The sequence below is a fragment of the Ranitomeya variabilis genome, chromosome 1, assembly GCF_051348905.1.
Source record: "Ranitomeya variabilis isolate aRanVar5 chromosome 1, aRanVar5.hap1, whole genome shotgun sequence".
NCBI lineage: Eukaryota > Metazoa > Chordata > Amphibia > Anura > Dendrobatidae > Ranitomeya > Ranitomeya variabilis.
Genome location: NC_135232.1, coordinates 290724524 through 290749949, shown reverse-complemented (window position 1 = coordinate 290749949; position 25426 = coordinate 290724524).

Here is a 25426-nt window from a genome sequence, read left to right as displayed (position 1 = left end):
CCCTCACCAAGAGCATCATCCCTAGAATTACTAAATCTGTGGCTAAAAGAATCTATTGAATCATTCCTACGGTTTGTGCATCTATTACTGTCTGAGGAAAAAAGTTACTTGAAAGATCTACAACCAATTTGAATCAATTAATTGAATGTACCATAAAATTGACATCAGATCCTGACTTTAACAGAATGGAGGGTCTTTTACAGATCCCAGTGGAAGAATATCAAGCACTGCTAAAGGAAAGGAAGCAGTTACAATTCCAAGGAGATTTAAAAGTCTTTGGAAAAAATCAGTCATATAATTTTCGGTGGGAAAGACAATCTGAAGCCTCAGCCTCAGACATAGATACATCAGACACTGAATAAACAATATACCCATTAGGTGGACACAGCCATTTAGGGGTAGATCATCCAGGCAAAGATGACCAAACCCAAGAGGGTGATATGGGAAAAGGGGATGGCTACAGGAATGGGTAACATCTTCCTCAAACGCCTTGGGTACACCTTTGACTGCCTTATCCTCTTTTTTAGAACAAAATGAGAGAACAGGCTACTCTCTCAGAACCAAGTTCAATTATATAAAGGTCATGTAATGCTTCTGCAGCGCAGGATGCACAGCCTCCACCAGCTGGAGCAGGTGGAGAAAGAAATATTGCGCTCACAGTGTAGCACCACAGTGCGGCATCACAGACGCCACAAGGTAGCGAGAGAGTAGTCAGACAAGCCAAGTAAAAAATGGTCAGGAAACGCAGTACCAGAGGCAACAAGTTATTATGAATCATTCTGAGTACTGTGAAATATGTAATGTTATTGTAAAACCCCAGATACCGGTTGTTACAGTGATGTTGCCTTCCCTTCAGGGATGGTAATATCATGCTTAAAGGCAATGGAGTTCTCTTTACCAGGTAAGGTACACACAACACATTCCAAATCCAGGCCAGAAGCGGGAGCTCAGGACCCGGATTCAGGGGAGCTTCCCTGAGCTATAGGCTTCCTGGTTTGGAGGAGGAGGTAGGGAGTTGGTCCAGTGAGACCAAGGAGAGCAGACGTCTAGTAGAGACGCAGAGAGAGAGTGGTGCTGGCAGCCAGGATTGAGCTACAGCTCCAGGAAGGACAGAGAACCTGAGGGGTTGAATGTGGTGGAGCTACAGAGGAAAGGAGCAGAGGAGAGATAAAGGGTTCTGACGGGAACTGTGACCGGGCACCCTCAGAACCAGAGCGCAGGAACTGGGTAACAAGAGCCTGAGGCTTTAGTGGGACTCTAGGACACTTAGCAGAACCAGAGGGCTAAGAACTTTATGTGATTGGTCCGCACCACGCCTGAGACGCAGCAGCACCTGAAGAGACTGTGTCATGATAGAGACCCTGTAAAATGGCTCAAGCTGCCCGTCATGCAGGTACCTGTTCCAGGACAGCGAAAAGAGGACTTTGCCAGTAAGTTTCAGGCAGCAGGGACCTCATACAACAGCACAAGGAGGAAAGGCTCATGGACCTCAACTGAGAAGGAGATTCTCCCATTGCCTCTGGGCCGGCCAGACCACAGGACACCTGTACCTGGTACCCTTGACTGCAGACTATTACCACCAGTAAACCAGGTAAAGACTTTACAACACTGTGTCCTCCACTTATTTACCGGCAAACTATAATTTCCGCCATACACCGTGGGAGCCCTGGGGACTCCGCTTTACCTGTGGGAAGGGTCACCATCCAGCCACAACACCATCACCCCATAGAACCCTTTTAAGTGGCTTCGGTCCATATTGACTTTCACAATACCCCTTAAAAAACATTCCCCTTTAATTTGGTGCCCAGGGCCACGGACTGGGTCGCAGCCACCGTGACATCCCCTTTAAGAGCGACCGGACCCGGTACCAAGTACCCCACTGCCCAGGTGGGCGACACATTCTCCTTCAAGATAAAGATACATCTGAGGTTCTAAAATAGGATCCCATGACCCCTTATAAGGCAATATTAAAGCAAATGCTTGATGGAGCACTTTAGAGTGGCTCTAACTCCAGGATTGAGTATGGCTTTTTGTTACCAGCACGTCCCCTTGTGGCGACATTCTATACACTGCCCAAAACTCATAAGGGCCTAAGCCCATTTAAGGGTCGACTGATAGTGTCTGGAGTCGACTCATTGACCCAAAACTGTGGCATCTACATTGGTAAAATTCTTCTCCCATTGGTTATATCCCTCCCCTTCTTTATTATTGATACTTCTGACCTGCTACAGAAACTTGAGGGACTCCATGTGGATAATAATAATAATAATTTTATTTCTATAGTGCCAACATATAAAGCACTTTACATTTTAGAGGGGACTTGTACAGACAATAAAACACATTACAGCATAACAATAATCACATAAAGCAAGACATGCCAAGAAGAATGAGGGCCCTGCTCGCAAGTTTACAATCTGTAAGGAAATAGGGGAGAGACGAAAGGTGGATGGTAACAATTGCTTTCATTTTTCTGACCAGCCATAATGTAAGCAATCGGGTGTTCATGTAATGCTGCATGAACCAGTTATCAGCCAGAATATGTAAAAATGCAGACACAGATGGCATTGCATAAATGCATAAAGCGGGTGAGAACATGATACGAGGAACCTGGTTATGGTGAAAATTTTGAATGAGCAACACATGGATAGTTAAATAAATGTGTTGAGGTGGTAGGCCAATCTGAAGAAATGCTTTTTTAGGGCACACTTATAACTGTGGGTATTTGGGATTAACCCCTTCCCGAACCATGACGCCACGTAGGCGTCATGAAAACCCGTGCCAATCCGACCCATGACGCCTATGTGGCGTCATGGAATGATCGCGTCCCTGCAGATCGGGTGAAGGGGTTAACTCCCATTTTACCCGATCTGCAGAGACAGGGGGAGTGGTACTTCAGCCCAGGGGGGGTGGCTTCACCCCCCCGTGGCTACGATCGCTCTGATTGGCTGTTGAAAGTGAAACTGCCAATCAGAGCGATTTGTAATATTTCACCTAAAAAACTGGTGAAATATTACAATCCAGCCATGGCCGATGCTGTAATATCATCGGCCATGGCTGGAAAACCTGAAGTGACCCCCCCCCCACCCCACCGATCGCCCCCCCAGTCTTCCGTTATGGGGTCCGGTCCCCTCCGTCCTGTGCTCCGCTCCCCCATCCTCCTGCCCGCTCCCCCCCTGCTCCTATGTCACCCCCCGGTGCTCCGACGCCCCCCCCGTGCCCCGATCTCCCCCCCCTTATACTTACCGAGGCTCCCGGCGTCGGTCCGTCTCCTCGCTGGGCGCCGCCATCTTCCAAAATGGCGGGCGCATGCTCGATGCGCCCGCCGAATCTGCCAGCCGGCAGATTCATTACAAGTACATTTTGATCGCTGTGGTAGGTTCTATCACAGCGATCAAAATAAAAAAAATAATAAATAAACCCCCCCCCCTTTATCACCCCCATAGGTAGGAACAATAATAAAATAAAGAAAATATTTTTTTTTCTTTTTCCACTAGGGTTAGGGTTAGAACTAGGGTTAGGGTTAGAACTAGGGTTAGGGTTACGGGTAGGGTTAGGGGTAGGGGTAGGGTTAGGGTTACAGGTAGGGTTAGGGTTAGGGGTAGGGTTAGGGTTATGGCATGTGCGGATTTGGCTGCGGATCCGCATCAGATTGGCCGCGGATCTGCAGCGGATTGGCCGCGGATCCACAGCGGATTGGCCGCGGATCCGCAGCGGATTGGCCGCTGCGAATTCGTAGCAGTTTTCCATCAGGTTTACAGTACCGTGTACACCTATGGAAAACCAAATCCGCTGTGCCCATGGTGCGGAAAATTCCGTGCAGAAACGCTGCATTGTATTTTCCGCAGCATGTCAATTCTTTGTGCGGATTCCACAGCGTTTTTACACCTGTTCCTCAATAGGAATCCGCAGGTGAAATCCGCACAAAAAAACACTGGAAATCTGCTGTAAATCCGCAGGTAAAACGCAGTGCCTTTTACTTGCAGATTTTTCAAAAATCGTGCGGAAAAATCTCACACGAATCCGCAACGTGGGCACATACCCTTAGGGTTAGGGTTGGAATTAGAGTTAGGGTTGGAAATAGGGTTAAGATTAGGCTTGTGGTTAGGGTTACGGATAGGGTTAGGGGTGTGTTGGGGTTACAGTTGTGGTTAGGGTTGGGATTAGGGTTAGGATTGGGATTAGGATTAGGGTTGGAATTAGGGTTACGGGTGTGTTGGGGTTAGGGTTGGGATTAGGGTTATGGCTACAGTTGGGATTAGGATTAGGGGTGTGTTGGGCTTAGTGTTGAAGTTAGAATTGAGGGGTTTCCACTGTTTAGGCACATCAGGGGTCTCCAAACGCAACATGGCGCCACCATTGATTCCAGCCAATCTTGCATTCAAAAAGTCAAATGGTGCTCCCTCCCTTCCAAGCCCCGACGTGCGCCCAAACAGTGGTTTACCCCTACATTTGGGGTACCAGCGTACTCAGGACAAACTGGGCAACAACTGTTGGTTTCTCCTGTTACCCTTGCAAAAATAAAAAATTACTTGCTAAGACATAATTTTTGAGGAAAGAACAATTATTTTTTATTTTCACGGCTCTGCATTATAAACTTCTGTGAAGCACTTGGGGCTTGAAAGTGCCCACCACACATCTAGATAAGTTCCTTGGGGGGTCTAGTTTCCAAAATGGGGTCACTTGTGGGGTGTTTCTACTGTTTAGGCACATCAGGGGCTCTGCAAATGCAACGTGACGCCCGCAGACCATTCCATCAAAGTCTGCATTTCAAATGTCACTACTTCCCTTCCGAGCCCTGACGTGCGCCCAAACAGTGGTTTACCCCCACATATGGGGTATCACTGTACTCACAACAAACTGGGCAACAAACATTGGGGCCCAATTTCTCCTGTTACCCTTGTGAAAATAAAAAATTGCTTGCTAAAACATCTTTTTTGAGGAAAGAAAAATGATTTTTTATTTTCACGGCTCTGCGTTGTAAACTTCTGTGAAGCACTTGGGGGTTGAACGTGCTCATCACACATCTAAATAAGTTCCTTGGGGGGTCTAGTTTCCAAAATGGGGTCACTTGTGGGGTGTTTCTACTGTTTAGGCACATCAGGGGCTCTGCAAATGCAACGTGACCATTCCATCAAAGTCTGCATTTCAAAACGTCACTACTTCCCTTCCGAACCCCGACGTGTGCCAAAACAGTGGTTTACCCCCACATATGGGGTATCAGCGTACTCAGGAGAAACTGGACAACAACTTTTGGGGTCCAATTTCTCCTGTTACCCTTGGGAAATTAAAAAATTGTGGGCTAAAAAATCATTTTTGAGAAAAGAAAAATTATTTTTTATTTTCACGGCTCTGCGTTATAAACTTCTGCGAAGCACTTGGGGGTTCAAAGTGCTCACCACACATCTAGATTAGTTCCTTGGGAGGTCTAGTTTCCAAAATGGGGTCACTTGTGTGGGAGATCCAATGTTTAGGCACACAGGGGCTCTCCAAACGTGACATGGTGTCCGCTAATGATTGGCGCTAATTTTCCATTCAAAAAGCCAAATGGCGTGCCTTCCCTTCCGAGCCCTGCCGTGCACCCAAACAGTGGTTTACCCCCACATATGGGGTATCATCGTACTCAGGACAAACTGGACAACAACATTTGGGGTCCAATTTCTCCTATTACCCTTGGGAAAATAAAAAATTCTGGGCTAAAAATCATTTTTGAGGAAAGAAAAATTATTTTTTATTTTCACGGCTCTGCGTTATAAACTTCTGTGAAGCACCTGGGGGTTATAAGTGCTCACTATGCATCTAGATAAGTTCCTTGGGGGGTCTAGTTTCCAAAATGGAGTCACTTGTAGGGGAGCTCCAATGTTTAGGCACACAGGGGCTCTCCAAACGCGACATGGTGTCCGCTAACGATTGGAGCTAATTTTCCATTCAAAAAGTCAAATGGCACGCCTCCCCTTCCGAGCCTTGCCGTGCCCCCAAACAGTGGTTTACCCCCACATATGAGGTATCAATGTACTCAGCAGAAATTGCCCAACAAATTTTAGGATCCATTTTATCCTGTTGCCCATGTGAAAATGAAAAAATTGAGGCTAAAAGAAATTTTGTGTGAAAAAAAAGTACTTTTTCATTTTTACGGATCAATTTGTGAAGCACCTGAGAGTTTAAAGTGCTCACTATGCTTCTAGATAAGTTCCTTGGGGGGTCTAGTTTCCAAAATGGGGTCACTTGTGGGAGCGCTCCAATGTTTAGGCACACAGGGGCTCTCCAAACGTGACATGGTGTCTGCTAGCGATGGAGATAATTTTTCATTCAAAAAGTCAAATGGCACTCCTTCCCTTCCGAGCCTTACCATGTGCCCAAACAGTGGTTTACCCCCACATGTGAGGTATCGGTGTACTCAGGAGAAATTGTCCAACAAATTTTAGGATCCATTTTATCCTGTTGCCCATGTGAAAATGAAAAAATTGAGGCTAAAAAATTTTTTTGTGAAAAAAAAGTACTGTTTCATTTTTACGGATCAATTTGTGAAGCACCTTGGGGTTTAAAGTGCTCACTATGCTTCTAGATAAGTTCATTGGGGGGTCTAGTTTCCAAAATGGGGTCACTTGTGGGGGAGCTCCAATGTTTAGGCACACGGGGGCTCTCCAAACGCGACATGGTGTCCGCTAAAGATTGGAGCCAATTTTTCATTGAAAAAGTCAAATGGCGCTCCTTCCCTTCCGAGCCCTGCCGTGCGCCCAAACAGTGGTTTACCCCCACATATGAGGTATCAGCGTACTCAGGATAAATTGCACAACAACGTTCGTGGTCCAGTTTCTTCTTTTTACCCTTGGGAAAATAAAAAAAATTTCGCTAAAAGATCATTTTTGTGACTAAAAAGTTAAATGTTCATTTTTTACTTCCATGTTGCTTCTGCTGCTGTGAAACACCTGAAGGGTTAATAAACTTCTTGAATGTGGTTTTGAGCACCTTTAGGGGTGCAGTTTTTAGAATGGTGTCACTTTTGGGTATTTTCAGCCATATAGAACCCTCAAACTGACTTCAAATGTGAGGTGGTCCCTAAATAAAATGGTTTTGTAAATTTTGTTGTAAAAATGAGAAATCACTGGTCAAATTTTAACCCTTATAACTTCCTAGCAAAAAAAAAATTTGTTTCCAAAATTGTGCTGATGTAAAGTAGACATGTGGAAATGTTATTTATTAACTATTTTGTGTCACATAACTCTCTGGGTTAACAGAATAAAAATTCAAAATGTGAAAATTGCAAAATTTTCAAAATTTTTGCCAAATTTCCGTTTTTTTCACAAATAAACTCAGAAATTATCGACCTAAATTTACCACTAACATGAAGCCCAATATGTCACGAAAAAACAATCTCAGAATCGCTAGGATCCGTTGAATCCGTTGTGGGAGCGCTCCAATGTTTAGGCACACAGGGGCTCTCCAAACGTGACATGGTGTCTGCTAGCGATGGAGATAATTTTTCATTCAAAAAGTCAAATGGCACTCCTTCCCTTCCGAGCCTTACCATGTGCCCAAACAGTGGTTTACCCCCACATGTGAGGTATCGGTGTACTCAGGAGAAATTGTCCAACAAATTTTAGGATCCATTTTTTCCTGTTGCCCATGTGAAAATGAAAAAATTGAGGCTAAAATAATTTTTTTGTGAAAAAAAAGTACTGTTTCATTTTTACGGATCAATTTGTGAAGCACCTTGGGGTTTAAAGTGCTCACTATGCTTCTAGATAAGTTCATTGGGGGGTCTAGTTTCCAAAATGGGGTCACTTGTGGGGGAGCTCCAATGTTTAGGCACACGGGGGCTCTCCAAACGCGACATGGTGTCCGCTAAAGATTGGAGCCAATTTTTCATTGAAAAAGTCAAATGGCGCTCCTTCCCTTCCGAGCCCTGCCGTGAGCCCAAACAGTGGTTTACCCCCACATATGAGGTATCAGCGTACTCAGGATAAATTGCACAACAACGTTCGTGGTCCAGTTTCTCCTTTTACCCTTGGGAAAATAAAAAAATTTTCGCTAAAAGATCATTTTTGTGACTAAAAAGTTAAATGTTCATTTTTTACTTCCATGTTGCTTCTGCTGCTGTGAAACACCTGAAGGGTTAATAAACTTCTTGAATATGGTTTTGAGCACCTTGAGGGGTGCAGTTTTTAGAATGGTGTCACTTTTGGGTATTTTCAGCCATATAGAACCCTCAAACTGACTTCAAATGTGAGGTGGTCCCTAAAAAAAATGGTTTTGTAAATTTTGTTGTAAAAATGAGAAATCACTGGTCAAATTTTAACCCTTATAACTTCCTAGCAAAAAAAAAAATTGTTTCCAAAATTGTGCTGATGTAAAGTAGACATGTGGGAAATGTTATTTATTAACTATTTTGTGTCACATAACTCTCTGGTTTAACAGAATAAAAATTCAAAATGTGAAAATTGCAAAATTTTCAAAATTTTTGCCAAATTTCCGTTTTTTTCACAAATAAACTCAGAAATTATCGACCTAAATTTACCACTAATATGAAGCCCAATATGTCACGAAAAAAAAATCTCAGAATTGCTAGGATCCGTTGAAGCGTTCCTGAGTTATTACCTCATAAAGGGACACTGGTCAGAATTGCAAAAAACGGCAAGGTCATTAAGGCCAAAATAGGCTGGGTCATGAAGGGGTTAATCAAATCCTCCTGGGTAGTGCATTCTAAAGAATTGGCGCAGCACGTGAGAAGTCTTGGAGACAAGAGAGCGGGCATGCTGCTTGAGAGTAATAGTAGAACGACACATGGAAATGGCAATGACAGGCAAAGGTAGATTAGTGGAGACAGCGGTAAGACAATTAATTGATGTTTTGCAATAATGCAGGTATGATAAACATACTCTGCTAGCATCAATAAACGTAGAGGCGCTATATAGCAATATCCCACATACATCTGGTATCCAAGTAGTCCATCACTTTCTTAAGCAGAGTTCCACAGCTTGCTCTGGGCCCAACAAATTTGTCATGTCTCTCCTTGGGTTTACTCTCTCCCACAATGTTTTTACATTTAATGGTAAGTACTTCCATCAGCTCAGGGGCACCACGATGGGGAGTCCATCTGCACCATCATGTACAAATCTGTTCAGTGGCGGACACTGACAGCTTTGGGCCCCTGTGCAAGAAATTTGTCCGGGCCCCCCTCCCTTCCCAGCATGCTTCTTATGATGAGAGCAATCTGGCTCTGAGCAACAAACCAGATTGCCCTCAAAGCCCTGGTTAAGATTTGGTTCTGCTGGTTCTAGCGCAGTCAGACTTGCAGTCAGGTGACAACTAGTGTTCGCTGTCAATGAATAGAACACTGCAGACTCTCTAATTGGCACATGACAGCAAGTGTGCAAAGTGCATCCTCTTTGTTATGTGATTGAGAACCGGCAGAGCCTGACCATGTATACCGTATTTTTTGCTTTGTTAGACGCTCCGGATTATAAGACGCACCCCAAATTTTGAGGAGAAAAATAGGAAAAACCTTTTGTTTAATAAATTGGTGTGGCTTCTTATAATCCATGAGTCTTATTGCTTACCAGGGGTTGTGGCTGCGGTGGTTCAGGTTCCCAGGGTCGTTGCTGGAGGCAGGAGTGGAGCATTGCTGCAGGCTGGGATGAGGGGGTCTGCAGGGGGGCTTCTGTGCTGCAGGGGGGCTCCTGTGCTGCAGGCTGGGATGAGGGGGTCTACAGGGGGCTCCTGTGCTGCAGGGGAGCTCCTGTGCTGAAGGGGGCTCCTGTGCTGCAAGCTGGGATGAGGGGGTCTGCAGGGGGCTCCTGTGCTGCAGGGGGCTCCTGTGCTGCAGGCTGGGATGAGGGGGTCTGCAGGGCGCTCCTGTTTTGCAGGCTGGGATGAGGGGGTCTGCAGGGGTGTTCCGGTGCTGCAGGGGGGCTCCGGTGATGCAGGGGGGCTCTGGTGCTGCAGGGGTGTCTGCTGACATTTTGTGAAAGACCAGAGCCCCTGGCAGTTCGTCCATGCTTTCCTGTGCGGTGGACTTCGGGAAAATGGCCGCCGGGAGGCAGCGCATGCACAGATGGAGATCTTGGGACCAAGATCTCGAGAGATGAGATCTCAGCGCTAAATCTCATCTCCCGAGATTCCGGTGGCCATTTTCTCGGAGTCAGTCATACAGGAAAGCATGGACGAACTGCCAGGGGGCTCTGGTCTTTCACAAAATGTCACCAGTAGTGTTGGGCGATACCTTCCGATATTCGAAAGTATTGGTATTGGATTGGATTTGCCGATACCGGCAAAATATCGGATCTAGCCGATACCGATACCAATGCAAGTCAATGGGAGCAAAATATCGGAATTAAAATAAACCCTTTTTTTCCTTGTAGCCTAATTCCACATGAAGGAAAACAACTAAAAATAACGTAGAATGTATCGGAGAAGGTGGAGGGGACATTAAAGGCATAGAGGTTTAGCCCATTCAAATGGAATAGCAGGAATTATAAATTTTTTAAGACGTTCGGAGTTAGAAAGATTTTGACTATGTTTAGATTTTTTAGATTTTGTCAGATATTTGTTTCTCTACTTCCATGCTCTGCACCTTTTTTTTACTTCTAACACACTTTCTTCTTCATCCTCAGCAGCAGCATCTTTTTCATCAACTTCTTCTCCACCTTATTCCTCTTCTTCACCTTCTTCCTATTATTCCTTTTTTTTTAAATCTTCATACTCTTCTCATTCAACTCTTATTCTTCTCCATATTCAAGTTCATAATCTCCTTCATATTCCTCTTCTTCATCAAAATCTTATGTGTGACAGGCATTCCTGTAGTTGTTATCTATCAAAGTTTGAAGATTACACCTTCTGTTCTGCCTGTCACAAAAGATTTAAAACAGGATTTGTCTGCATTCAGTTTGGCCTGCAGCAGCAGGTTTTATCCAGGGGCACCACGAGGAGGAACGGACTCACCCCCATACACTGCTTAGTCTTCTTCTGCTTATAATTTAGATTATATCTTTTGCTCTGATGTTTAGTCTTATGCTTAATATTCTTCTGCTCTTTGTTCTGCAGCCTCTTGTTCTTCTGCTTCTCGGTCTTCCATGTCGTCGTCTCCAGGGTCGTCGTCTCCGGGGTCGTCGTTGTCGTCATCGGGGTCGTCGTCATCGGGGTGGTCATCAGGGTCATCGTCTCCAGGGTCGTCATCTCAGTGGTTGTCGTCTCTGGTATCGTCATCATCTTAGGGGTGGTCTTCTGGGTCGTCGTCTTTAGGGTCTTGAACTTGGAAATGTAGCAGAAGGTACAAGAAGGCTGAGAAAATGCCGAGAACCTGCTGATGGAACTGGAAATCAGATGGCTACCCGAAGGTCCAAGAGCCAATGGAACTACCGAGGACCAGCTGACGTTACTGGAACCCAATTACTAAGCAGGAGGTTCCCGTGCCAGAAAGCACTACCAAGGACCACCTGACATTGGTGGAACTCAGATACCCAGAAGGAGGCACCTAAGCCAAAGGCTCTTCCCGGAACCAGCTGACGGTACTGGAACCAGGATGGGGAGAAGAAGGTACAAGAGCCAAAGACACTGCCGAGAACCAGCTGACGGTACTGGAATCCGGATGGGTAGCCGAAGGTACAAGAGCCAATGGAACTACTGAGGACCAGCTGACGTTACTGGAACCCGGTTACTAAGCAGGAGGTACCCGTGCCTGAAAGCACTACCAAGGACCACCTGACGTTGGTGGAACTCGGATACCCAGAAGGAGGCACCTAAGCCAAAGGCTCTGCCCGGAACCAGCTGACGGTACTGGAACCAGGATGGGGACCTATTCAAGATTGTCTTCCTAGAGCCCCAACTAGTGGTGTTGGAGCAAGGGGTCAGCAGGGGGAGCAGAGTGTAGGCCGAAGCCTGCACTGGAGGCATTTGGAGGTCCGTTGTATCTGCGTGGCGTTTGCAGGACACGATGCCGGCTACACAGCAGGGGAACAGCTGGCGTTGCTGAACCCACTGACACAGTGGCGGGTGTTTTTCTCTGTGCAGCCAGCACTACCGGGCACCAACTGGTGGTGTTAGAGCCCATTGAATCAAGGAGGAGCAGAGTGTAGGCCAAAGCCTGCACTGGAGGCAGCTTGGTGTCTGCGTGGCGTTTGCAGGACACGTTGCTGGCTACACAGCAGAGGAACAGCTGGCATTGCTGAACCCCACTGACACATTGACGGGTGTTTTTCTCTGTGCAGCTAGCACTTCCGGGCACCAACTGGCGGTGTTAGAGCCCAGGGACAGCAGGAGGAGCAGAGTGTAGGCCGAAGCCTAACTGGAGCAAATTGAAAGGCAACCTTTAAATCCCCCTCTGGTGTTACAAACTAGAAGAGCAACCTTGTGCAGCAGTAATGCTGCACAAGTAAAAGATTGCTCTTTTAATTTCGTTCCTTGCACACGCTGAATGAAGCACGTATAAAATTTAGCCCCTTATACAGTCAAACTGTCTTGGAGGCGGGACTTTCCTTCTTAATGAGATGCAGCACAGCTGTCAAAAATACCACCTTGGTGCTGGACGCTGCCTCCTGAGTGTTGCTTTTTTGTGTTCTGTAGTCTGCGATGTTGTGTTATCCCTTGGACATGCGCTGTTACAGCCAAGGCCATGAATCCCAGCCCCGCAGTGCCTTCTGATTTACTTACACTGCAGGGCTGGGATTCATGGCCTTGTGCAGTAAATATCGGCGCCTGTCACTCATGTCCTTACTCCTGCTTCAGACTGTGTGGCGTCAGCTGACCCCTTATTGCATGCCACGGCTGTGAAGCCGCACAGTCTGAAGAAGGCGGAAGGAGATGAGTGAGAGGCGAAGATATGCACAGCGCATTCCCATGAATCCCAGCACCACAGTGAGAACAAATAAGACACTGAGGCGTGTGATGTTGGGCAGCGCGTCCGCACAGGCGCAGCCAGCCTGACTACAAATGATGTGAGAAGATGGGCAGCACTAACTTCGGATGGCCAAGGGATAACATTACAGCGCAGGCTCCGGGACAGATTCAAACAACGCTAAGGAGGTGGCGCACGCTGGCTAGGGGGTTGCTGCTTGTCATTACGAAGGAAAGTCACATCTCCGGGATGGTTGAACTTTATCAGGGGAACAAATTGTAAGTGTTTAGTTCAGCGTGTGCAAGGAGTAAAACTGAAAGCCACCTTGTACAAATGCAGCATTACTGCTGTAGAAGGTGGCTGTTATATATACAAACGCCTGGGGGGGGAAGGTTCCCTTTAATTTCAGTTGTTGTGTCTGCATGGCGTTTGCAGGACACGATGCCGGCTACAGAGCAGGTGCACAGCTGGCGTTGCTGAACCCCACTGACACATTCACGGTTGTGTTTTTCTCTGTGCAGTTAGCACTTCCGGGCACCAACTGGCGGTGTTAGAGCCCAGGGTCAGCAGGAGGAGCATAGTGTAGGCTGAAGCCTGCACTGGAGGCAGTTTAATATCTGTTGTGTCTGCATGGCGTTTGCAGGACACGTTGCCGGCTACACAGCAGGGGAACAGCTGGCGTTGCTGAACCCCACTGACACATTGAAGGTTGTGTTTTTCTCTGTGCAGCTAGCACTTCCGGGCACCAACTGGCGGTGTTAGAGCCCAGGGTCAGCAGGAGGAGCAGAGTGTAGGCCAAAGCCTGCACTGGAGGCAGTTTAATATCTGTTGTGCCGGCGTGGCGTTTGCAGGACACGATGCCGGCTACACAGCAGGGGAACAGCTGGCGTTGCTGAACCCCACTGACACATTGACGGGTGTTTTTCTCTGTGCAGCTAGCACTTCCGGGCACCAACTAGCGGTGTTAGAGCCCAGGGACAGCAGGAGGAGCAGAGTGTAGGCCGAAGCCTAATTGGAGCAAATTGAAAGGCAACCTTTAAACCCCCCTCAGGTGTTACAAACTAGAAGAGCCAGCTTGTGCAGCAGTAATGCTGCACAAGTAAAAGATTGCTCTTTTAATTTTGTTCCTTGCACACGCTGAATGAAACGCGTATAAAATTTAGCCCCTTATACAGTCAAACTGTCTTGGAGGCGGGACTTTCCTTCTTAATGAGACGCAGCACAGCTGTCAAAAATACCACCTTGGTGCTGGACGCTGCCTCCTGAGTGTTGCTTTTTTGTGTTCCGTAGTCTGCGATGTTGTGTTATCCCTTGGACATGCGCTGTTACTGCGCAAGGCCATGAATCCTGTTGTGAATTCTGTTGTGGGTTCTGCTCTTGGGCTCCCTCCGGTGGTTATAAGTGGTAGTGCTGCTGTTTGTCCTTCACAGCAGTCATCAGGTGTGTCCACTTCGGACGGGGCTATTTAGTCTGGCCTCACCCTTTGGTGAGTGCCAGTTGTTCATTTTTTCTGGAGGATTCACATTCCTTCCTGGTCGCCCCTGCTTGCAGTTCATTTCTTCAAGATAAGTTCTGCTTGTTTTTCTGCCCACATGTTGTGGGCCTCATTGTTCAGTGTATTGCATGTTTTTTTCTTGTCCAGCTTAATCTGTGTAAGGATTTATGCAGCCAAGCTGGAATCTCTGGAGAGGCAGATTTACCCTCCAAGTCTTTAGTTAGATTTGGAGTTTTTTTTGTATTATCTGTGGTGGACATTTCTTAGTATTTTTAATACTGACCGCATAGTTCTCTGTCCTATCTTTTCTATCTAGCTAGATTAGCCTCCTTTGCTAAATTTGTTTTCAGCCTGTGTATGTTCCTTCCTCTCCTCTCACAGTCAATATTTGAGGGGGGCTGCCTATCCTTTGGGAATTTTCTCTGAGGCAAGATAGTTTTCCCTTTTCTATCTATAGGGTTAATTAGTCCTCCGGCTGTGACGAGGTGTCTAGGATTGGTAGGTACATCCCACGGCTACTTCTAGTTGCGGTGTTAAGTCCAGGGTCTGCGGTCAGTACAGTTACCGCATTCTCCAGAGTACATCTCATGCCGCTCTTAGGCCACCAGATCATAACAGTACAACTGGCCAACAATGAGTTAACCGCATCTCAAAAGGAGGGAAAGAAAGTGCTGAGCCATTTTTTTTTCTGTACTCTGTGGTGTTTTTTTTCCCTCTTTACCTCTGGGTGGCTCAAGAGTTAGGCGCTGATATGGATGTTCAGGGACTTGCTTCTCGTGTGGATCAACTTGCTGCTAGAGTACAGGGTATTTCTGATTATATCGTGCAGACTCCTGTTTTGGAGCCTAGAATTCGTACCCCTGATCTGTTTTTTGGGGACAGGTCCAAATTTCTGAGCTTTAAAAATAATTGTAAACTGTTTTTTGCTCTGATGTCCCGTTCCTCTGGTGATCCCATCCAGCAGGTAAAAATTGTCATATCTCTGTTGCGTGGCGACCCTCAGGATTGGGCATTTTCCCTGGAGTCTGGGAATCCGGCCTTGCTTAATGTAGACACCTTTTTTCAGGCGCTTGGGTTATTGTATGATGAACCTAATTCTGTGGATCATGCTGCGAAAACCTTGTTGGCCCTGTGTCAGGGTCAAGAAGCGGCAGAATCGTGTTGCCAGAAATTTAGAAAATGGTCTGTGCTTACTAAATGGAATGAGGATGCTTTAGCAGCAATTTTCAGAAAGGGTCTTTCTGAATCTGTTACAGATGTTATGGTGGGGTTCCCCACACCTGCAGGTCTGAGTGATTCTATGTCTCTGGCCATTCAAATTGATCGGCGCTTGCGTGAGCGCAAAGTTGTGCACACTATGGCGTTGTCTTCCGAGCGGAGTCCTGAGCCAATGCAGTGTGATAGGATTGTGTCTAGAGCTGAACGCCAAGGATTCAGACGTCAGAATAGGTTGTGCTTTTACTGCGGCGATTCTGCTCATGTTATTTCAGATTGCCCTAAGCGTGCCAAGAGAATCGCTAATTCCGTTACCATCAGTACTGTACAACCTACATTTCTGTTATCTGTGACCCTGATCTGCTCATCATCGTCATTTTCAGTCATGGCATTTGTGGATTCAGGCGCCGCTTTAAATTTAATGGACTTAGAATTTGCCAGACGTTGTGGTTTTCCCTTACAGCCTTTGCAGAATCCTATCCCTTTGAGGGGAATTGATGCTACACCATTGGCTAAAAGTAAACCTCAGTTTTGGACACAGTTAACCATGTGCATGGCGCCAGCCCATCAGGAAGATTGTCGTTTCCTGGTGTTGCATAATTTGCATGATGCTATTGTGCTGGGGTTTCCATGGTTACAGGTACATGATCCGGTGTTGGATTGGAAATCTATGTCTGTGACTAGTTTGGGTTGTCAGGGGGTTCATGATGACGTTCCTCTGATGTCAATTTCCTCCTCCCCCTCTTCTGAAATTCCTGAGTTTCTGTCAGATTTCCAGGATGTTTTCAATGAGCCCAAGTCCAGTTCCCTTCCACCGCATAGGGACTGTGATTGTGCTATTGACTAGATTCCTGTTATGATCCGGTGGTAGGATCACCAAACTGACCTGATAGGTAAACCTGAATAGTAGGACAAGCTCCGGGGATGTGGGAACTATACCGACCGCAATCCTGATCCTATCCACACACACTAAAGGCAGCCGTGGAGCGTTACCTAAAAACCTAGACGCCTCTTCACGGCCTGAGAAACTAGCTACCCCTAGAGAGAAAGCAAAGCCTCACTTGCCTCAGAGAAATAACCCCAAAGTTTAGGCAGCCCCCCACAAATAATAACGGTGAGTTAAGGGGAAAATACAAATGTAGGAATGAAAAACAGGTTTAAGCAAATGAGGCCCGCTAACACTAAATAGACAGAAGATAGCAGGGATCTGTGCGGTCGGTACAAAAACTATCAAAAACTATCCACGCAGAAAGTACAAGAACCCCCACACTGACTCACGATGTGAGGGGCGCACTCTGCTCCCCAGAGCTACCAGCAAGCGAAAAATCACATATAAGCAAGCTGGACTGAACACATCATATACTGAGAAACATATTCAAGGAAACAATGAGCAAAAAGAACTAGCAAGACTTAGCTTCTCAGAAATAGACAGGTCACCAGGAAAATCCAGGAGAGGTCAGAACCAGTACTGAATACAACGACAGCAGGCAACTAGTAAAGGTCAAGGTGGAGTTAAATAGGAACCAGCATAGCAGGAAATGAGGCAGCTGAGCCCAGCTCCAGACCCGCAGTATCGCTAAAGGCCACCAGAGGGAGCCCAGACGGAATTCACAACAGTACCCCCCCTTGAGGAGGGGTCACCGAACCCTCACCAGAGCCCCCAGGCCGATCAGGACGAGCCGAATGAAAGGCACGAACCAAATCGGCCGCATGGACATCAGAGGCGACAACCCAGGAATTATCCTCCTGACCATAGCCCTTCCATTTTACTAAGTACTGAAGCTTCCGTCTCGAAACACGAGACTCCAAGATCTTCTCTACCACATACTCTAATTCTCCCTCAACCAAGACCGGAGCAGGAGGGTCAACAGAAGGAACCACAGGCACCACATACCTCCGCAACAATGACCTATGGAACACATTGTGAATGGCAAATGATGCTGGGAGGTCCAAACGAAACGAGACAGGGTTGAGGATTTCCAAAATCTTATAAGGACCGATGAAACGAGGCTTGAACTTAGGAGAGGAAACCTTCATCGGAACATAACGAGAAGACAACCATACCAAATTCCCCACACGAAGTCGGGGACCCACACAGCGACGGCGGTTAGCAAAGCGCTGAGCCTTCTCTTGTGACAATGTCAAATTGTCCACCACGTGGTTCCAAATCTGCTGCAACCTATCCACCACAGAATCCACCCCAGGACAGTCAGAAGGCTCAACCTGACCTGAGGAAAAACGAGGATGAAAACCAGAATTGCAATAAAAAGGCGAAACCAAAGTAGCAGAACTAGCCCGATTATTGAGGGCGAACTCAGCCAATGGCAAAAAAGTCACCCAATCATCCTGATCCGCAGAAACAAAACATCTCAGATAAGTCTCCAAGGTCTGATTAGTTCATTCGGTTTGGCCATTCGTCTGAGGATGGAAGGCTGATGAACAAGACAATTCAATGCCCATCTTAGCACAAAAGGACCACCAAAATCTGGACACAAACTGGGATCCTCTGTCAGACACAATATTCTCGGGAATACCATGCAAACGAACCACATTCTGAAAAAACAGTGGAACCAAATCGGAAGAGGAAGGCAGCTTAGGCAAGGGCACCAAATGGACCATTTTAGAAAAATGATCACAAACCACCCAGATAACAGACATCTTCTGAGAGACAGGAAGATCCAAAATAAAATCCATGGAAATATGCGTCCAGGGCCTCTTCGGGACAGGCAAAGGCAAAAGCAATCCACTGGCACGAGAACAGCAAGGCTTGGCCCGAGCACAAATCCCACAGGACTGCACAAAGGAACGCACATCCCGCGACAAGGAAGGCCACCAAAAGGACCTAGCCACCAAATCCCTGGTACCAAAAATCCCAGGATGACCCGCCAACACCGAAGAAGAATGAACCTCGGAAATTACTCTATTGGTCCATCTATCTGGGACAAACAGTCTCTCCGGTGGACAACGGTCAGGTCTATTGGCCTGAAATTCCTGCAGTACCCGTCGTAAATCAGGGGAGATGGCAGACAAAATCACGCCCTCTCTGAGGACACCAGCCGGTTCAGAAACTCTCGGAGAGTCAGGCACAAAGCTCCTAGAAAGAGCATCAGCCTTCACGTTCTTCGAACCCGGAAGGTATGAAACCACGAAATCGAAACGGGAGAAAAACAGCGACCATCGAGCCTGTCTAGGATTTAGCCATTTAGCAGACTCGAGATAAGTCAAATTCTTGTGATCCGTCAAGACCACCACACGATATTTGGCTCCCTCAAGCCAGTGTCGCCACTCCTCAAATGCCCATTTCATAGCCAACAACTCCCGATTACCAACATCATAATTCTGCTCGGCAGGCGAAAACTTTCTTGAAAAGAAAGCACATGGCCTCATCATAGAGCCATCAGAGCTTCTCTGTGACAAGACAGCCCCAGCTCCAATCTCAGAAGCATCAACCTCGACCTGGAAGGGCAGAGAGACATCCGGCTGACGCAAGACAGGAGCCGAAGAAAACCGGCGTTTGAGCTCCTGAAATGCCTCCACGGCCGCAGGAGACCAATTCGTCACGTCAGAACCCTTCTTGGTCAAATCCGTCAAAGGCTTAACCACACTGGAAAAATTAGTGATGAAGCGACGGTAAAAATTAGCAAAACCCAAGAACTTCTGAAGACTCTTTACCGATGTAGGTTGAGTCCAGTCATAAATAGCCTGGACCTTGACTGGATCCATCTCAATGGTAGAAGGAGAAAAAATAAAGCCCAAAAAGGAAACCTTCTGGACTCCGAAGAGACATTTAGAGCCCTTCACAAACAAGGCATTGGCTCGCAGGACCTGAAATACCATCCTGACCTGCTTCACATGAGATTCCCAATCATCAGAAAAGACCAAAATATCATCTAGGTACACAATCATAAACCTATCCAGATATTCTCGGAAGATATCGTGCATGAAGGACTGGAACACAGAAGGGGCATTAGAAAGCCCAAAAGGCATCACCAAGTACTCAAAATGGCCTTCGGGCGTATTAAATGCTGTTTTCCATTCATCGCCCTGCTTTATACGCACAAGATTATACGCTCCACGAAGATCTATCTTGGTGAACCAACTGGCCCCCCTAATCCGAGCAAACAGATCGGACAACAGTGGCAAAGGATACTGAAATTTGACTTTGATGTTATTTAGAAGGCGATAATCTATACAGGGTCTCAGAGAACCATCCTTCTTGGCCACAAAAAAGAACCCCGCACCCAAAGGGGATGAGGTCGGGCGAATATTCCCCTTCTCCAAAGACTCCTTGATATAACTCCGCATAGCGGCATGTTCTGGTACAGACAAATTAAAAAGTCGTCCCTTAGGGAACTTACTACCAGGAATCAAATTTATGGCGCAATCACAATCCCTATGAGGAGGTAGGGCACTGGACTTGGGCTCATCAAATACATCCTGGTAGTCCGATAAAAATTCAAGGACTTCAGAAGGAGTAGAAGAAGCAATAGACACCAAAGGAGCATCGCCATGAATCCCCTGGCAACCCCAACTTGACACAGACATTGCTTTCCAATCCAGGACTGGATTATGAGCCTGCAGCCATGGCAGACCTAAAACGACAACATCATGCAAATTATGTAACACAATAAAGCGAATCACCTCCTGATGTGCAGGAGTCATGCACATGGTCACTTGAGCCCAGTACTGAGGTTTATTCTTGGCCAATGGCGTGGCATCAATTCCCTTTAGTGGAATATGGAATTGCAAAGGCTCCAAGATAAAACCACAGCGCCTGGCAAAAGACAAATCCATCAAATTCAGGGCAGCACCTGAATCCACAAAAGCCATAACTGAGTAGGATGACAGAGAGCAAATCAAAGTAACAGACAAAATGAATTTAGGCTGGACAGTACCAATAGTGACAGACTTAGCAAAGTTTTTTATGCGCTTAGAACAATCTGAGATAACATGAGCAGAATCACCACAGTAAAAGCACAACCCATTCTGACATCTGTGATTTTGCCGTTCAATTCTGGTCAGAATCCTGTCACATTGCATAGACTCAGGCTTCTGCTCAGAAAATACCGCCAGATGGTGCACTGGTTTGCGCTCCCGTAAGCGCCGATCAATCTGAATGGCCAAAGACATTGACTCATTCAGACCCGCAGGCGTGGGAAAACCCACCATAACATCCTTAATGGCTTCAGAAAGACCCTTTCTGAAAATCGCTGCCAGGGCACACTCATTCCATTGAGTGAGCACAGACCATTTCCTAAACTTCTGACAGAAAACCTCTGCTTCATCCTGACCCTGGGAGAGAGCCAGCAAAACCTTTTCTGCTTGGTCTACCAGATTAGGTTCCTCATAAAGCACTCCAAGCGCCAGAAAAAACGCATCCACATTTTGCAATGCAGGATCTCCCGGCGCCAGAGAGAATGCCCAATCTTGAGGGTCACCACGCAACAAAGAAATAATAATTTTAACTTGCTGAACCGGATCACCAGAGGAACGAGGTCTCAGAGAAAGAAATAATTTGCAATTATTTTTAAAGTTCAAAAACCTAGATCTGTCTCCGGAGAACAGCTCAGGAATAGGTATCTTAGGCTCTGACATAGGACTGCGGACTACATAATCCTGAATGCCTTGTACCCTAGCAGTGAGATGATCCACACTAGAGGACAGACTCTGAAGGTCCATAGCTGCAGCTGAATTCTGAACCACCCAGAGATTAAGGGGAGGAGAGAGGCTAGACACACTGCAGAGGAAAAAAAAAATGAACTCAGGATTTCTCTTATCCCTCTCCCTCTTTTGCGATGCATTAACTCTTTACTGGCCTGCTGTACTGTTATGATCCGGTGGTAGGATCACCAAACTGACCTGATAGGTAAACCTGAATAGTAGGACAAGCTCCGGGGATGTGGGAACTATACCGACCGCAATCCTGATCCTATCCACACACACTAAAGGCAGCCGTGGAGCGTTACCTAAAAACCTAGACGCCTCTTCACGGCCTGAGAAACTAGCTACCCCTAGAGAGAAAGCAAAGCCTCACGTGCCTCAGAGAAATAACCCCAAAGTTTAGGCAGCCCCCCACAAATAATAACGGTGAGTTAAGGGGAAAATACAAACGTAGGAATGAAAAACAGGTTTAAGCAAATGAGGCCCGCTAACACTAAATAGACAGAAGATAGCAGGGATCTGTGCGGTCGGTACAAAAACTATCAAAAACTATCCACGCAGAAAGTACAAGAACCCCCACACTGACTCACGATGTGAGGGGCGCACTCTGCTCCCCAGAGCTACCAGCAAGCGAAAAATCACATATAAGCAAGCTGGACTGAACACATCATATACTGAGAAACATATTCAAGGAAACAATGAGCAAAAAGAACTAGCAAGACTTAGCTTCTCAGAAATAGACAGGTCACCAGGAAAATCCAGGAGAGGTCAGAACCAGTACTGAATACAACGACAGCTGGCAACAAGTAAAGGTCCAGGTGGAGTTAAATAGGAACCAGCATAGCAGGAAATGAGGCAGCTGAGCCCAGCTCCAGATCCGCAGTATCGCTAAAGGCCACCAGAGGGAGCCCAGACGGAATTCACAACAGATTCCAGGCTGTAAGTTCCCTAAGGGCTGACTTTTCAACCTGTCTGTGCCTGAACATGCCGCCATGCGGAGTTATGTTAAGGAGTAGTGTTGAGCGATACCGTCCGATACTTGAAAGTATCGGTATCGGAAAGTATCGGCCGATACCGGCAAAATATCGGATCCAATCCGATACCGATACCCGATACCAATACAAGTCAATGGGACTCATGTATCGGACGGTATTCCTGATGGTTCCCAGGGTCTGAAGGAGAGGAAACTCTCCTTCAGGCCCTGGGAACCATATAAATGTGTAAAAGAAAGAATTAAAATAAAAAATATCGCTATACTCACCTCTCCGACGCAGCCGGGACTTCAGCGAGGGAACCGGCAGCGTTGTTTGTTTAAAATTCGCGCTATTACTTGGTTACGTGAATTCCCGGCTTGTGATTGGTCAGGTCGGCCATGTTGCCGGGACGCGGACCAATCACAGCAAGCCGTGACGAAATTACGTCACGGCTTGCTGTGATTGGTCCGCGTCCCGGCAATATGGCCGCCCTGACCAATCACAAGCCGTGACGTCACGGGAGGCTGGACACGCGCTCATTTTAAAATGGGCGCGTGTCCAGCCTCCCGTGACGTCACGGCTTGTGATTGGTTGCGCCGCGGTCAACCAATCACAAGCCGGGAGGCTGGACGCGCTCATTTTAAAATGGGCGCGTGTCCAGCCTCCCGTGACGTCACGGCTTGTGATTGGTTGCGCCGCGGTCAACCAATCACAAGCCGGGAGGCTGGACGCGCTCATTTTAAAATGGGCGCGTGTCCAGCCTCCCGGACGTCACGGCTTGTGATTGGTCAGGGCGGCCATATTGCCGGGACGCGGACCAATCACAGCAAGCCGTGACGTAATTTCGTCACGGCTTGCTGTGATTGGTCCGCGTCCCGGCAACGTGGCCGACCTGACCAATCACAAGCCGGGAATTCACGTAACCAAGTAAAAGCGCGAATTTTAAACAAACAACGCTGCCGGTTCCCTCGCTGAAGTCCCGGCTGCGTCGGAGAGGTGAGTATAGCGATATTTTTTATTTTAATTCTCTCTTTTACACATTTTAACATTAATGTTGTTGCGATACCCGATACCCGATACCACAAGAGTATCGGAATCCCGGTATCGGAATTCCGATACAGCAAGTATCGGCCGATACCCGATACTTGCAGCATCGGAATGCTCAACACTATTAAGGAGTCTTTGGAGAAGGGGCATATTCGGCCATTTTCTTCTCCATTGGGAGCAGGTTTTTTTTTTGTTGCCAAGAAGGATGGCTCCTTGAGACCCTGTATTGATTATCGCCTCTTGAATAAGATCACGGTCAAATTCCAATACCCTTTGCCTTTGCTTTCTGATTTGTTTGCCAGGATTAAGGGGGCTAGTTGGTTTACTAAGATTGACCTTCGAGGGGCATATAATCTTGTTCGTATTAAGCAGGGTGACGAAAACTGCGTTTAATACGCCCAAAGGCCATTTTGAATATCTTGTGATGCCATTTGGACTCTCTAATGCCCCATCTGTGTTTCAGTCCTTTATGCATGATATTTTTCGGAATGATCTTGATAAATTCATGATTGTATATTTGGATGATATTTTGATTTTTTCAGATGATTGGGAGTCTCATGTGAAACAAGTCAGGATGGTATTTCAGGTCCTTCGTGACAATGCCTTGTTTGTGAAGGGGTCTAAGTGCCTCTTTGGAGTACAGAAGGTTTCTTTTTTGGGCTTCATTTTTTCTCCATCATCTATAGAAATGGAGCCAGTTAAGGTTCAGGCCATTCATGATTGGATCCAGCCCACATCCGTGAAGAGCCTTCAGAAATTTTTGGGCTTTGCTAATTTTTATCGCCGTTTCATTGCCAACTTCTCCAGTGTGGTTAAACCCCTGACCGATTTGGCGAGGAAGGGCGCTGATGTAACAAATTGGTCCTCTGAGGCTGTTTCTGCCTTTCAGGAGCTTAAGCGCCGATTTACTTCTGCCCCTGTGTTGTGTCAGCCGGATGTTTCACTTCCTTTTCAGGTTGAGGTTGACGCTTCTGAGATTGGGGCAGGGGCCGTTTTGTCTCAGAGGAATTCTGATGGTTCCTCGATGAAACCGTGTGCCTTTTTTTCTCGAAAGTTTTCACCTGCGGAATGCAATTATGACGTCGGCAATCGTGAGTTGTTGGCTATGAAGTGGGCATTTGAGGAGTGGCGACATTGGCTTGAGGGGGCCAAGCACCGTATTGTGCTCTTGACCGATCATAAGAATCTGATTTACCTCGAGTCTGCCAAACGGCTGAATCCTAGACAGGATCGATGGTCCCTGTTTTTCTCTCGTTTTGATTTTGTTGTCTCGTATCTTCCGGGTTCTAAGAATGTTAAGGCTGATGCCCTCTCTAGGAGTTTTTTGCCTGATTTCCATGGGATTCTTGAGCCGGTTGGTATTCTGAAGGAGGGGGTGATTCTTTCCGCTATCTCCCCTGATTTGCGACGGGCTCTTCAGGAGTTTCAGGCTGATAAACCTGATCACTGTCCAGCGGGGAAACTGTTTGTTCCTGACAGATGGACTAGTAAAGTGATTTCTGAGGTTCACTGTTCTGTGTTGGCTGGCCATCCTGGGATATTTGGTACCAGAGATTTGGTTAGTAGGTCCTTTTGGTGGCCTTCTTTGTCACGGGATGTGCGTTCTTTTGTGCAGTCCTGTGGGACTTGTGCGCGGGCCAAACATTGCTGCTCCCACGCCAGTGGGTTGCTTTTGCCTTTGCCGGTCCCTGAGAGGCCTTGGACGCACATTTGTGTGGATTTTATTTCGGATCTTCCTGTTTCCCAGAGGATGTCTGTTATCTGGGTGGTCTGTGACCGGTTTTCTAAGATGATTCATTTGGTACCTTTGCCTAAATTGCCTTCCTCTTCTGATTTGGTTCTGTTGTTTTTTCAGCATGTGGTTCGTTTGCATGGCATTCCGGAGAATATTGTGTCCGATAGAGGTTCCCAGTTTGTTTCTAGGTTTTGGCAGTCCTTTTGTGCTAAGCTGGGCATTGATTTGTCTTTTTCTTCCGCATTTCATCCTCAGACAAACGGTCAAACCGAGTGAACTAACCAGACTTTGGAGACTTATTTGAGATGCTTTGTGTCTGCCGATCAGGATGATTGGGTGGCTTTCTTGCCATTGGCCGAGTTTGCCCTTAATAATCGGGCTAGTTCTGCTACCTTGGTTTCAACCCTTCTTTTTTAATTCTGGGTTTCATCCTCGTTTTTCTTCAGGGCAGGTTGAGTCTTCTGATTGTC